Here is a 13,644-nt window from a genome sequence, read left to right as displayed (position 1 = left end):
CTGCCATCTACTGGCAGAATTCTAAATCAGATTAAAAACTGTCGATTAATTAGGAGAGAGTAGAGAGTGAATCAGTATTATCCAACAAGTACTAAGTATTTCCACCCAATGGTATTAAGTATCAAGTTGTCACTCAATGGTAGAATTCCAAGTTGAATAATTATAATGAAACACTAGAATATTGTCCAAATTATCACGAATTTATTGGGAAGTTACAAATATGTTTAAAGCGTCATCTTCAATTTTGCAATATTATGGTGTTTCTTTATGGATAAATATCACTATATCTCACAAAAAACAGTATCTTGAGTAATTATTTTGACGCTGTTAACCAATGAGGACAAAGTAGGCGGAGTCGAGAGTAAATTTGAATGTGTACTGTAACAGTGTGAAAATAACTAGTTTTGTTTTCTATTTTGTCCACGTTATAATGGCAGTGTGTGATTTACAATGGTGTTGCTATCCTTTTCTATCGTTCAACAAAGCAGATGGCGCTATCTCTTTTACGCATTGCGATGTTGTCACATCGTTTATCAACAATGTAGAAATTCAACTAATTGACAAAATATTTAATCTCAATCATGAAAATGTATTATTACATATTTAAAAAATATATTTGACAAATAAAATATGATTAACTATTTTCAACAATAATGAACAGTTAAATTCATCAGATATACCAGTATCAGCTGTCTGGGTGGCAAGGCTGAATGAAATCTGGCAACCATTCTCTCCTATCTTCCTACACTGACATTATAACGTGGACCTCATTATGGAGATTCATACGGTACTGGTTCACAGACTCAGGCCCGGTTGCACAACAGCCGGTTAAATTTTAACCGTGATTAATTTCACGAGAACCAATCAGAGAAGGCGTTTCTGAAAAGACGGCTTCTCTTATTGGTTCTCGTGAAATTAATCACGGTTAATATTTAACCGGCTGTTGTGCAACCGGCACTCAGTAGCCTAGACACGTTCAGTAATAAATCAATAAATAAGTGGTTATAAAAATATCAATTCGTATATGGATATCTATCACGACATCACCTTACTATTAACACAGGAAAAAATCCTCAATTCATTCAAACTGCTTCTATTTAATGTATAAAGAATACAGTCAGGAGTTGACTCCCAGTTTTCACAACCCATTAATTAGTAGTTTAACACGAAATTCAAACAAAACCGAATAGAAAATGCCTTGGAATAGCCGAATTCCAGTTAGATTGTCCCGGTTAATTTGACCTTGATTCATGAGAATGAAGATTGGACTGTTATACTGCACGATCCACTTTTCAATGTGGATATTTAAAAGACTGGCCACTGTTAAATAGCCATTAAACTAGCAGATTGGTGGCTCATCAATTCTGTCAGCATTAGTTGAATGGAGGGGAATTATTGTTGTATATGGGAGAAGCTGACAATTTTTAAGTGAGTCTCAGTTCTGAACACTTTCTATCATCAAATTTCCTGTTTTATTCAAACGACTTTATTCAAATCCATCCATAAATCCTGCTTCTTTCTTCGAAAGATTAGTTTTCTTTTTTATAATGCATTCGTCGAGCCGAAAATAGAATTTGATTATGTTTCTACTTGTACTGTTTGATTTTTGTCTTTTTTTTACTTATTGTCCTTCTTCTGACATCTCTTTTTGTCGTCTTCTTCTGGAATCGTCTTCTCTACCTGCTTCTAATCCTCCATCACTTCATCTCTCTTTTTCTTGTCGTTATCCTCCTTTGCTCCTTCGTCTTCTATTTTCCTGGATTGCTTAGCATGTTATTTTTCAATTTAAATTGTCAGTGATATACTTCTGTTTTTCAAGTTCTCAATCCACATTGAATCTGTAATTAATATATCGATTGTATACCAACCTTTTGTATGTTTCAAGGGAACAAACACAAATAAAATATTCTATTCTATTCCTCTTCTATTCTCCATTCTAACGCTTATTCCACGCCTAAGTTCCTCCGTTTCTAATCACCATCTTTCTCAAGTTCATTTTCCTCTTCCACAACTTCCTCATTTTTTCGTTCCTCCTCCTCCTCCTCCTCCTCCTCCTTCTCCTTCTTCTCCTACTCCTCCTCCTCCTCCTCCTCATTCCACTCTTCCTCCATTCTCTACTAATTCTCCTTTCTCTTCTGATCATTATCATCTTATTCCAAGCCTAAATTTTTCGCCTGAATTCCAATCGCCATCTTCCTGCTTCTTCCTCCTTCTTCCTCATTCTTTTTTTCTATTTTCCTCCATTTTCCATTGTCTCCATCATTTTATCCCTTCTTCTCCTCATTCTAGTCTTCCTTCATTTTCTACCACTTCTCCTGATCCCTATAATCGTTATTCTCGTTGTACTATTTATTTCTTTTCTACCTTGTCTTGTCTTGTTTTTTCCCTCTTATTTATTTTCTACCTAATCTCGTATTGTCTTTATTGTTTAATTCATCATCTCCTCTACCTCCTCCTTGTCGTTCCTCCTTTTTTTATTTATTTATTCATTGATACAATAAGTACATCATGAAAATGAGAGAAAAAATAAGGTAACCTTGTGCTATTCCTCTCCCGAATTTAGACAGGTTTACACATAAATAGGGTCTGAAATAGGATGTCTTGCAATTCTTCACTTCACAGAACTTGCAGTCCTTAAATATGTCACAAAGTAGATTTTCAAATTTAGATGCTTCGAGACCAAAAATAGAACCAGATATTCCATATTATTATCACTTAAATAGATAAGATTCACATACTGAAGAAATAATATTAGAGAAATAATAATTTTCTCTCCTTTTTCTTTTCATTTCACTTTTCTTTCGTCCTCTGTTCCTTCCTATCCTTCTCCCCTTTTCTCCTCTCTATCCTTATTTTCTTCTCTCCTCACTTTCTTCCACTGTCTTCTCTTCATTCTTCTTTCTCTCCCTTATCCTCTTCATCTTCTTTCTCTCCCACGTGCTCATCATCTTCTTTCTCTTTGTTGTCTTCTCCTATAGTGAGGTCCACGTTATAATGGCAGTGTTTGATTAGCAATGGTATTGCTCCCCTTGTCTTCCATTCAACAAAGCTAATAGCGCTATCTCTTTCCCGCTTTGCACTGCTGCAAGATCGTCTTTTAACAATGTAGAATTAATAATTGATTAACAGAATATAATAATTTATCGCTTAATAAAATATAATTGATTATTTTAAACGAGAATGAACAGTTAATACTATAATAATAAAATAATCAGCTGTGATTTTTGGAGTCAGTATAGTTTTGTTTTCTGGTTTCTAAATTTTCTAAATAATTCAATGTTCTCAAGTTTTGAAAACTTTACAATTTACAGTTTGGTGCAATATTTTTATTTTTTTCGGTTTTCAATCTAATTAAATTCTTAATTTTGGTTTGTATATTTCTGCACTTGGAATTTGATTGAAAGTGAAGCAACATAACCTACCTTTTAGACATTGGCTTACTACTATCAAAATTCGGAAAGGGAACAGTATTGGGCTAGGCCTGTTGATCCTCTCCTAATAATGTATTTGATTTGTGCATTGTTAAATGTAAATAAATAAATACTACACTAGTAGTTCTGTGAACAGTAGACCTCAGGCAGTATTCTCATCCACAAGTACCTGATAGGAACTAACTATAGATCTTATGGAAATACAGCAATAGACTGGCTTCTCCACACATCTGTGTAATCACTTGTCAGCTGATTTATGATGAATAATTCTATAGTCTGATTTTTACTCTAATATTGACGTAAGAAGGAGGCTCCTTTTTCCTTTTATACTATCCTTGAAATACAAAATTTCCAAAAACCTTGTATATACGTCGACGCTCAATTAAAAAAGGAACATACCTGTCAAATTTCATGGAAATCTATTACCGCGTTTCACCGTAAATGCGCAACATATAAACATATAAACATTCAAACATTAAGAGAAATGCCAAAACCGTCGACTTGAATCTTAAACCTCACTTCGCTCGGTCAATCAATAAACCTTTATCTGTTACCGTCTATAGAAGGTATTGATAAGATAGAAAGATAACGTTTTTCTCCTATCTTTCTTCACTCTCATTATAACGTGGACCTCATTATACTCTCTCTCATACGGTATATTCCTCTCCCTCTCCAAACGTCTCCTGACTATTTCTACAATGAATTACTTTTCTTCTTTTAATTACAATCTAATCAAATATCTCCCGATATTTACGATTTTTACCGGTAGTTTCTATTTTGGTCGGTAGTGGATTGACGTGTTTATCGGCTACCCTATCTTTACACTTTCAATTTACGATGCGTGTTCGATAAGTAGTGAGATGCAACGGAGCGCGATAAAAAGTGGAACTTCTGAGTTAATTTGGCTCTCTGATTGGGAAAGCGTCAGTCAGGTGGTCTATGCTAGCACGCTAACCTTGCTTCAGTTAATCTCCGATTAACTCGAAAATAGTGGTTAACTTGTCGTTTTGATGGTATTTGGAGAGAATTTGATACGGATAGAAATTTGATTGTTGCTACTTTCTATGGTTTCGAATTTGAAGTAAACGTGATTCAAATATTGCAATCAAAACAATAATTATTTCAGTTTCATCTTTATTTACATTATAGTTTATTAATCGTCTGACTACTAACTACCATTTGGTGGGTAGGTTGAATAGATCTACTGACTAGTGTGTATGTTTCTTAAAATCTTAATTTCAAGGTAGAAAGTGTATTTTATCAACTTTAACACCAATTTGGTTCTCTAATAATGAAGTAATTGTGACCTTATTTTTCCCAGCATACAGCTAAAAACCCTCTCAAATTATATGTAATCTATATCAATAGAAATGGAACTTAATCAAACGTTCTAAGGTGCTCTCCACAAGTATTAAAAGGTCCACTTTCTTACTTCTTCTCTTTCTACTTCTTCTTTTTCTTCTCCTTGTTTTCTTCTTCTTTCTCTTCCTCTTTCTCGAATATTACTTCGAATATTCTTTCCAAAGAATGGACATTGACATATGGACAAAGCTCCGCCAATTTATGTAGATGCATAACAATATTCTATCTATCTATTCTATTTCTATCTATCATCTTAGATAGATAGATATTCTATCTATCATCTATTCTATCTATAGTTATTACAAATTGTTTTTTTTTTCATATTATATACAGCTCAATAATTATTTTCTTAATTTATATTTGTAAATTCATCTATAATTGTGCTGTATTGCAAGCTATTGTATATAAGTGTATAAGCCAGTATATATTGTAATCTACATAAATAAAGTACTCAATCAATCAATCAATCTCCTCCGAATACTTCTTCTTCTTCCTCTTCCTCTTCTCGTACGACTACTTCTTCTTCTTTCGACTTCTTATGTTTCTCTAATCTTATGACGCTCTCATTATTTTGTATGAAGACTACTGTTCCACTCACTATTATATTCCCAAATTGTTCTTATCCCACCTAAGAATCACAAATTCATTGAGTATTTAGTGTGGAATGATAAGGCTACACTTCTTCCTAACTGCTACCATCTCGTTTCGAACTAATCCTAATCCCATACAGTCTCTCTTTCAACATATTTCGTGTTCCATAAACCAGGTTTTACTTTGCTATATACATTTATCATGTATATAACAAATATTCATGTTCAATATTTGTGTGACAACTCCCTCATAAACTAAGCAAAGCACTTACTAAATACTTTCTTCGGGCCACTTTCCCCATCAAAATCATTTCGAACATGAATTGTTTCAAGCAAATGAACATCACTCCTTCCCAACTGAAATAACTTGTCAAGTTACGATGTAATAATAGAAAAAGTTTCTATAAATGGAAATGGTAACATTTTTGTGATGCTTTCTTTTTAAACTATTCTAGAAGTAAATGCCTGTTTATCTGGTATGGGACAGCTTGACATAATTTATTACGAGTCAATCAGATAATGGCTGAGTTCTTCGTTCTCTCTTACTCACTCTCTCTTTCCTTCCCGTGTATGTTATTTGAGTTTATTTTGTTGAAAAGAGTGAGAAAATGATTATTTGGAGAGAGGTAGACAATGTGAGGTTTTGAATGTGATAGAAAAACTAGTCCAAATAACAATGTTTAACTAGAGTGTAAGAGGATAGAGGATTTGTATTGAGAAATGAACGACTGAAGAATGAAGTTTCAGAAACAGTTGTCTACTTGTTTGAAGTGTTCGATACCACAATACCATGTAATACTATAGTTAAATTACTTTGTGCCGGTTAAATTTCAATCGTGATTAATTTTACGAGAACCAACCAGAGAAGCCTTCTTATCGTAAAAGCCTTCTCTGATTGGTTCTCGTGACATTCGATCGAGAATAAAATTTAACAAGCTTTTGTGCAACCGGGCCTGTCTGTTTTGAATCATACAATGTCTTTAGGATTTGAGCTTAGCAGTAGCAAAATGGTTGAAGGCAGATTCAGGATATAGTTTTTTCACTCAAGCATTGTCTGAGAGTTTCTCATAATTATTATGTTATTGATGATAAGTGTATATTTTCTGATTCTTGAATGAAAAAAAATGAGAACTTTGGCTGAGGATTTTCAACTTCAATTGGATTATTAATTTTTAAATGAATTAAGTTTGTATTGAATTAATAACAGCATTGCACACAAACATTTGATGGATTTCAGCCATCATTTTACCCATAATCAACCACTTCTCATATTCAATAGTAACTGTAGGAAAAGTTTAATGTGAAATAAATAAGCAAAGTTCCTCTGCTGCACTCAAGAAGCCATTCCGCCCTCGCCTAGGGCTCGGGCGTAAACGTTTCTTTCGGTGCAGCAAACTGTCACTTTGCGCACTAGTTGAACAAATAACTATTTTAATGTGCTAAGATCAGACAATTCCTTCATACTTGATAGTTGAGTATCTAACTATCAAAAAGCACACATAATTCTCTAGCAACCACCTAAGTAAATGAGTATGAATTATTTCAAAATAGTTACAGTATATTGACAGGAACTTGGCATAATTCTTGATTGACAGCAAGTATTGGACATACTTCATGTTAAAAAACAAAGCTGAAGCATTTTCCATGATAAGACTCACCTTTCATGATGAGGATCTGGGAGGAAAGAGGATTCCACGATTCATGATGAGGATTCATTCTACATGATGAATCTATGCATTTAAAAACAATATTTTCTCAAAAGGTCTCTAGCAGACATTACCGATGGTAACAGACACTAGTCGATTTGAAAGAAGAAATGAAGTAGAAAAAGAGGGAAGATACAAAAAGAGAATCACGAGAGAAGGAAGGATGCAAGAGAGAGGCGAGTCTAAACGCGCTTCTCGTAACTTCTTCTCTTGAAGTCGTAAATCGAAATTTAAGTGAATGAAAGAAAGGATTCTCGCTTTGTTAATACTGGAAGTGATTATCATTTTGGTTTGCTTTCCACGTCTTTGACTCTACTCTACTCAGCTGCCATTTTGTCTATATGTGTGGCTTTCTCCACCCCATGGTCTTGAAATAGAATTAGTAAATTTTAATAGTTATGTCCCTTGACTATCTACCCTCTCCTTTTTTTCCTTCTCCTTGTTCCATAGTCCTTTTACTGCCAACATCATATCCCTGAAATCTCTTCATCTTTATCCCTTTTTTGATTTTTCTTATTCTTCTACTTTATCCTCTCTCTTTCGCCACTTTCTCAGTCTCATCTTTCTTTCATTCTTTCTTCATATTTCTCCACCACTTTCTTCCTCTCCTCCTCTTCCTCCAATCACTACACAACCATCTTCTTATTCTTCTTCTTAATTTTCCTCTTCTTCTTCTTCTTCTTCTCCTCCCTCTACTTTTATCACTCCTTCTACTTATACTGATTCGTCTCTCTGTACAATTTTTCTAACGCTCCCACTGTTTTTCTTATTCTTCTCCTTATTCTTCTTCTCCTTTCTCCTTTCTTTTCTTCTTCCTCCTCCTCCTCTTCTTCCTCCTCCTCTTCTCCTTCCTCCTCCTCCTCCTCCTCCTCCTCCTCCTCCTCCTCCTCCTCCTCCTCCTCCTCCTCCTCCTCCTCCTCCTCCTCCTCCTCCTCTTCTTCTTCTTTATCAACATCTTCATCTTATTTCATCAACATCTTCATCTTCTTCATCATCATCTTCATCTTCTTCATCATCATCTTCGTGTTCTTGTTGTTGTTATTGTTATTCTTCTTCTTCTTCTTCTTCTTCTTCTTCTTCTTCTTCTTCTTCTTCTTCTTCTTTTTCTTCTTCTTCTTCTTCTCCTCCACCTGCTCCTCTTCATTCTTCTCCTCATCCTCCTCCTTCTCCTCCTCCTCCTCCTTCTTTTTCTTATCCTTTTCCTCCTCTCCCTTCTCCTCTACCTTCTCCTTCTCCTCCTCTTCCTTCTTCTTCTCCTCCTCTTCCTTCTCCTTCACCTTCTCCTTCCTCTTCATTTTAACTTCTCTCTTGTCCACCTTTTCCTCGTCTCTATAAGAACTTCTCAACCCTTAAATTCCTTCATTTCCAGCTATTTTTAGTTAGGAAGTTTAACCATGAAGGAACCGTATATCTACTGTAAACAGCTGTCAGTCAGAGTTCTATTCGAAAGTGATTTTTATTGGCCTCAACCCTCTCAGAAGAAAATTGTTGGCAGTTATATCCAAAAATATTGCTACTTCAGTTCTGCCCTTCAGTGGCGGGGAATTTGAATAAATGTCTCCAGTTTTGTTGACAGTCTCTCTTTGCTTGTTACAGATAGACAGCTGTCGACATTTTCTCGGGATCCACAACTGCAGAGGAGCTGTACTTTCATCTAGAAACATGTGAGTTGTTCATTTTCGTAATTATTATCTTCAATAGTTTGTGCTGATAATGAGTTCTTCCATGAATTCTTCTCATGGTAGTGTACATCTAAGGTATGGTACAACTTAGGGTAGTGAGAGAAATGATTATGATGATGATAATAATAGTACAAATAGACAAGTTAGAACAGTAGAAGTTAGAAGTTAATGATGATGATGATGAGAGATCTACTTTTATAGAGCTGAGTACAGACTTCAGCGCCACGAACACGCGCATTTCTCTTTTCATCAGCTGATGCTATGCTTATTATAATTATCGGTATCTCACTGTTTCTGTTCAAATACATTATGTATTTATGTATTTTTATTTTCATGTTGAGGCACCGAGAATTGCTCGTTATTTATTTATTGATAAACAAAACATAATTCTTTAAAATGATTGGGGAAGGACTAACAGGCACAGCCAAAAACTGTTTCTTCCCCGAATTTTGATTTATACACTACTAGTAGTTCTGTGAACAGTAGACCTCATGCAGTATTCTCATCCACAAGTACCTGATTGAAACTACAGACCTTATGGAAATACAGCAATAGACTGGCTTCTCCACACATCTGTGTAATCACTTGTCAGCTGATTTATGATGAATAATTCTATAGTCTGATTTTTACTCCAATATTGGCGTATGAAGGAGGCTCCTTTTTCCTTTTATATTATCCTTAAAATGCAAAATTTCCAAAAACCTTGTATATACGTCGACGCGCAATTAAAAAAGGAACATACCAAAATAGCTATTATCAAAATACAAATTTATTTGCATGATAGAGATCATAGCATCAATATTGGACACCCCAAAAGTGACCGCCACATGTTCCATACACTTGAATTCAGCTCCAATTTTCAGTCCAAACAGAAAAGTTCTGATTTAGATTGTTTACAAACCAAATTGAATAACAAAATAATACTCACTAATCACTTAAAACTGCAAAATAATCAAAATTATGATATACTCTAATTTATAATGATATGATGTAATGACAACAATTCAGATAATTTTGATCAAGTCGATTAAAATTTCTAGATAATTTTTCTCGTGATTGACCGAGCGAAGTAAGGTCTAAGATTCAAGTCGACGGTTTGGCATTTCTCTTAATGTTTAAATGTTTGTATGTTTATAGGTTACGCATTTACGGCGAAACGCGGTAATAGATTTTCATTAAATTTGTCAGGTATGTTCCTTTTTAAATTGCGCGTCGACGTATATACAAGGTTTTTGGAAATTTTGCATATCAAGGATAATATAAAAGGAAAAAGGAGCCTCCTTCATTCGCCAATATTAGAGTAAAAATCAAACTATAGAATTATCCATCATAAATCAGCTGACAAGAGTGATTACACAGATGTGTGGCGAAGCCAGTTTATTGCTGTATTTCCATAAGGTCTATAGTTTCAATCAGGTACTTGTGGATGAGAATACTGCGTGAGGTCTACCGTTCACAGAACTACTAGTATAAGATGATTTATTGCAAATAATTTAACAGCTGGACGTAATTCTGTCTCTCTCCCACACAGTCTGTTATCAACAGACGACGAAATTATCATGTGTTTTCCAAGGATGAATCCTTATCCTTTTCATATCCTTCAGCGAGTTTTCCCAGGGATGAGATCTAGTGCAATCGAATTTTTATATTCTGAACCCACTATGTTCTAAATTTCGTAAAAATCGTTAGATCCGTTGCACATAAATAACCAAATATAAAAATATAAAATATACAGAAATTGCTCGCGTAACATTATAGGATAGAATGAGCTCAAGAAGCTAACTATAAACAGCTCAGGAAGGTTCCTGAGGATAGTGCTATCTGCTTTGACGAATGATAGACAAGGATAGCAACATCAATGTTAATCAGATACTGTCATTGTAAAGTGGACCTCACTATAGAGGTGCGTACAGATTTACGCGCCGCGAATATGAGCAATTCACTTTTAATCAGCTGATGCCAAGCTTTTTATATCCGTATCTTACCGTTTCTGTAAAAATACAGATGTAATCAGCTGATTAAAAGTGAATTGCTCATGTTCGCGGCGCGTATATCTGTACGCACCTTAGGAAGATGATACAAATATGATATGTAGTATGATAGACAAGGATACCAACACCAATGTTGATCAAATAGTCTAGTTGATCAAATACTGTCATTATAACATGGACGTCACTATACAAGTAGAAGTGTAGTAAAGACCAGAATTGTTGGCCAGTGTACAGTAGCTAGTCTCAATCTGTGTCTCAAGTCAAATTCACTACCATCTGTCAGCTCTCCTTATGAAGAAACATCAACACCTCCCATTCAACCAACGCTGACAATTAGAAATCAATCTCGAACTACAAGCAGTAGCTGTTGCGTTGAGAAATTCACTTCAAACTGTCAGCATTGATTAAATGGGAAGCAATGGAGTTATTAAATGAGGAATACTGACAGTTTGTAGTGAACCCGAGTGGCTGACCGATTCGTTCAGGCTGAGTGACGTCATAGGCGCCTTTCACTTTTTCACCACTCCCGATTTCCACGTACCTAACTGAGTCAGTCACATCCATACCATTTTCACAACGCTTTTCTTTCCATAACACTTTTGTCGTCTCTCCAGGATTTTCTTTTAGTTTTGTCAGACTTCAGTTGTGTTTTTAGGCTGTGTTCCTTGTACTTTTTATCAGGCTTCAGTTGCGTTTTTTGGCTGTCTTTCTTGTACTTTTTATCAGAATTGTGTAGTATTTTTTCGGGTTTTATTCTGTCTTTTTATTGGGGTTTTGCCGTTTTTCGTTTTATTTCCTTAAAGGAATTTTGTCAGCTTTTCCTACTTTTTATCAGACTCCAGTTGTGTTCTTAGGCTGTCTTTCTTGTACTTTTTATCAGAATTGTGTAATATTTTTTCAGGTTTTATTCTGTGTTTTTGTAGGGGTTTTGTCGTTTTTTGTTCCATTTTCTTATAGTAATCTTGTCAGGCTTTTGCCCATCTTTTATTATCAAGCAAACTCCTTCAACTTTTCATCTTGACCGTGTTCCTTGTTCATTTTATCAGACTTCAGTTGTGTTTTTAGGCACTGTACTTTTTATCAGAACTGTGTGGTATTTTTTCGAGTTTTATTCTGTTTTTATTGGGGTTTTTCGGTTTTTTGTTTCATTTCCTTAAAGGAATCTTGTCAGATTTTTCCTCTACTTCTATTATCAAGTGATCTTCTTTCAATTCTCATCTTGTCTTTGCTTTTTATCACACTGTCTTTTCTCATATTTTTAGGTGTTTTTACAAACTTTAACTCTCTTCCATCTGCTAATCAGAGCTTTATATTCCAAATATTGCATCAAATAAAACTACTATTACATAGCAAATCGAATGAACTATTTCCACATATTTCTTCATAGTGAAAAAATATGAATTCAACTTGAAAATGACCTAAGTTAGGGACGAAACTAGTTGTTGAACTATTTTAAAGTTTTTTTTTTTAAAAAAAGGATACTTCAAGATTTTTATATTGTTTTTTATCAATTTCTTCATAGTGGTATTTCTAGGCTCTACTCATATTCTATTGTCTTCTAAGCATTGCTTATAAAGCATCAGATTTTTTTGCAATTCTCCACAGTCCTCTTCCGAGGCTTCAATTTTTGTGTTTTATACATGACTTCTGACTTCTTTTTATGATTTCCGTTAATTTCCTCCATATGACCTTAGAATAGACTTAATAGAACAATACTTGAGTCATGAAACTATAGATTAGTTCTAATGATTAAATCGAAATCATTATTACTAATCTATAGTTTCATAATATGTGTTGTTCTATGTTCATCCTTCACAGTACTTTCCAGGGTTTCCGTTAATTCTCCTTGGTATAACAACTCAGATGTTGTTCTTTTGTTTCTCTTTTATGTTCATGGAGTTTCGATTCCCTTTATACTCTATCTTCGATTTCCTGTCATATTCTTATGAGGCTCAATCGTTTGTCCAGTCTTCTATTTGTCTGCTAGCAAAATTTGAAAGTGTTTTGTTTCCACCGACACATTTTTGATGATCTTTTCCTGTCAATGTGATTTTTCTCTCTACTTGTTTTTTACGGTTCTTATTCACCGTATCTCTATTTATCATTGTTTTATTGTTTTCTCTCGAAGACCCTGTAAGAACTTGTTAATTACTTCTGTAGCAAAATTTCTATAGAAATTGATTATGATTGTTGGATGAGCATAGATCCTACTTTACTCTTTCAATTTTCTACACTAATTTTCATATCTCCTTTTCTTCTCTCGTCCCTTTCCTCTTCCACTGTTCTTCTACATTTTTACAAACTTGAACAGATTTTATTGGCATTGCCATAAATGTTGTAAAGCATATTCTAATTTACATGCAAATCGCTCCATTTCAACATTCTCAGTACCTATCACTTAAAAAAGGCAAATCTCACTTCTAAAAGACTGCACGACATTGCTCAAAAATATTCTACAAAATGTTTAAATTCAGTCTCCACTGTCACCATATTTATTTATTCATACAATAAGTACATCTTTAAAATGATAGGGAGGAAAAAATAAGGTAACCTCGTGCTATTCCTCTCCCTAATTTAGATAAGGTTACACATAGTCCAAAATAGGTCAAGTTTTGTCGTTGTTCATTTCACAAAATTTTCAGTCCCTAATTAATTTCACAAAGTAGATTTGTAGATACTTCAAAACCAAACATAGAGGGAATATTCACATTATTATTACTAGAATAGGAAATATTCATTATGAATTAGCAATGTCAATCTCAACCCAATATTGCGACTTGAGACTTTTCCAGTCACTAAAATCCAAACCCAGCTATTGCTGCCATCTACCGGCAGAAATGGAAGCCACTCAGAATCGTTAGCCAATCAGGTGAGAGAAGGGG

At 34.5% G+C, this 13,644-nt stretch overlaps 1 protein-coding gene across 1 annotated transcript in view; it reads left to right on the top strand.

Moving 5' to 3' along the window:
- Positions 1-13,644, top strand: part of LOC111048756 (growth arrest-specific protein 2) — a gene marked incomplete in the record, with an annotated part of 128,547 nt that overhangs the window by 32,764 nt on the left and 82,139 nt on the right. Inside the window, 1 exon segment of the mRNA XM_039439296.1 lies at positions 8,686-8,713.

The sequence above is a fragment of the Nilaparvata lugens genome, chromosome 12, assembly GCF_014356525.2.
Source record: "Nilaparvata lugens isolate BPH chromosome 12, ASM1435652v1, whole genome shotgun sequence".
In the NCBI taxonomy this organism is placed as follows: Eukaryota; Metazoa; Arthropoda; class Insecta; order Hemiptera; family Delphacidae; genus Nilaparvata; species Nilaparvata lugens.
Note: the sequence above shows the minus strand (reverse complement) of the source record. Positions and strands in the feature narration are given on the sequence as shown.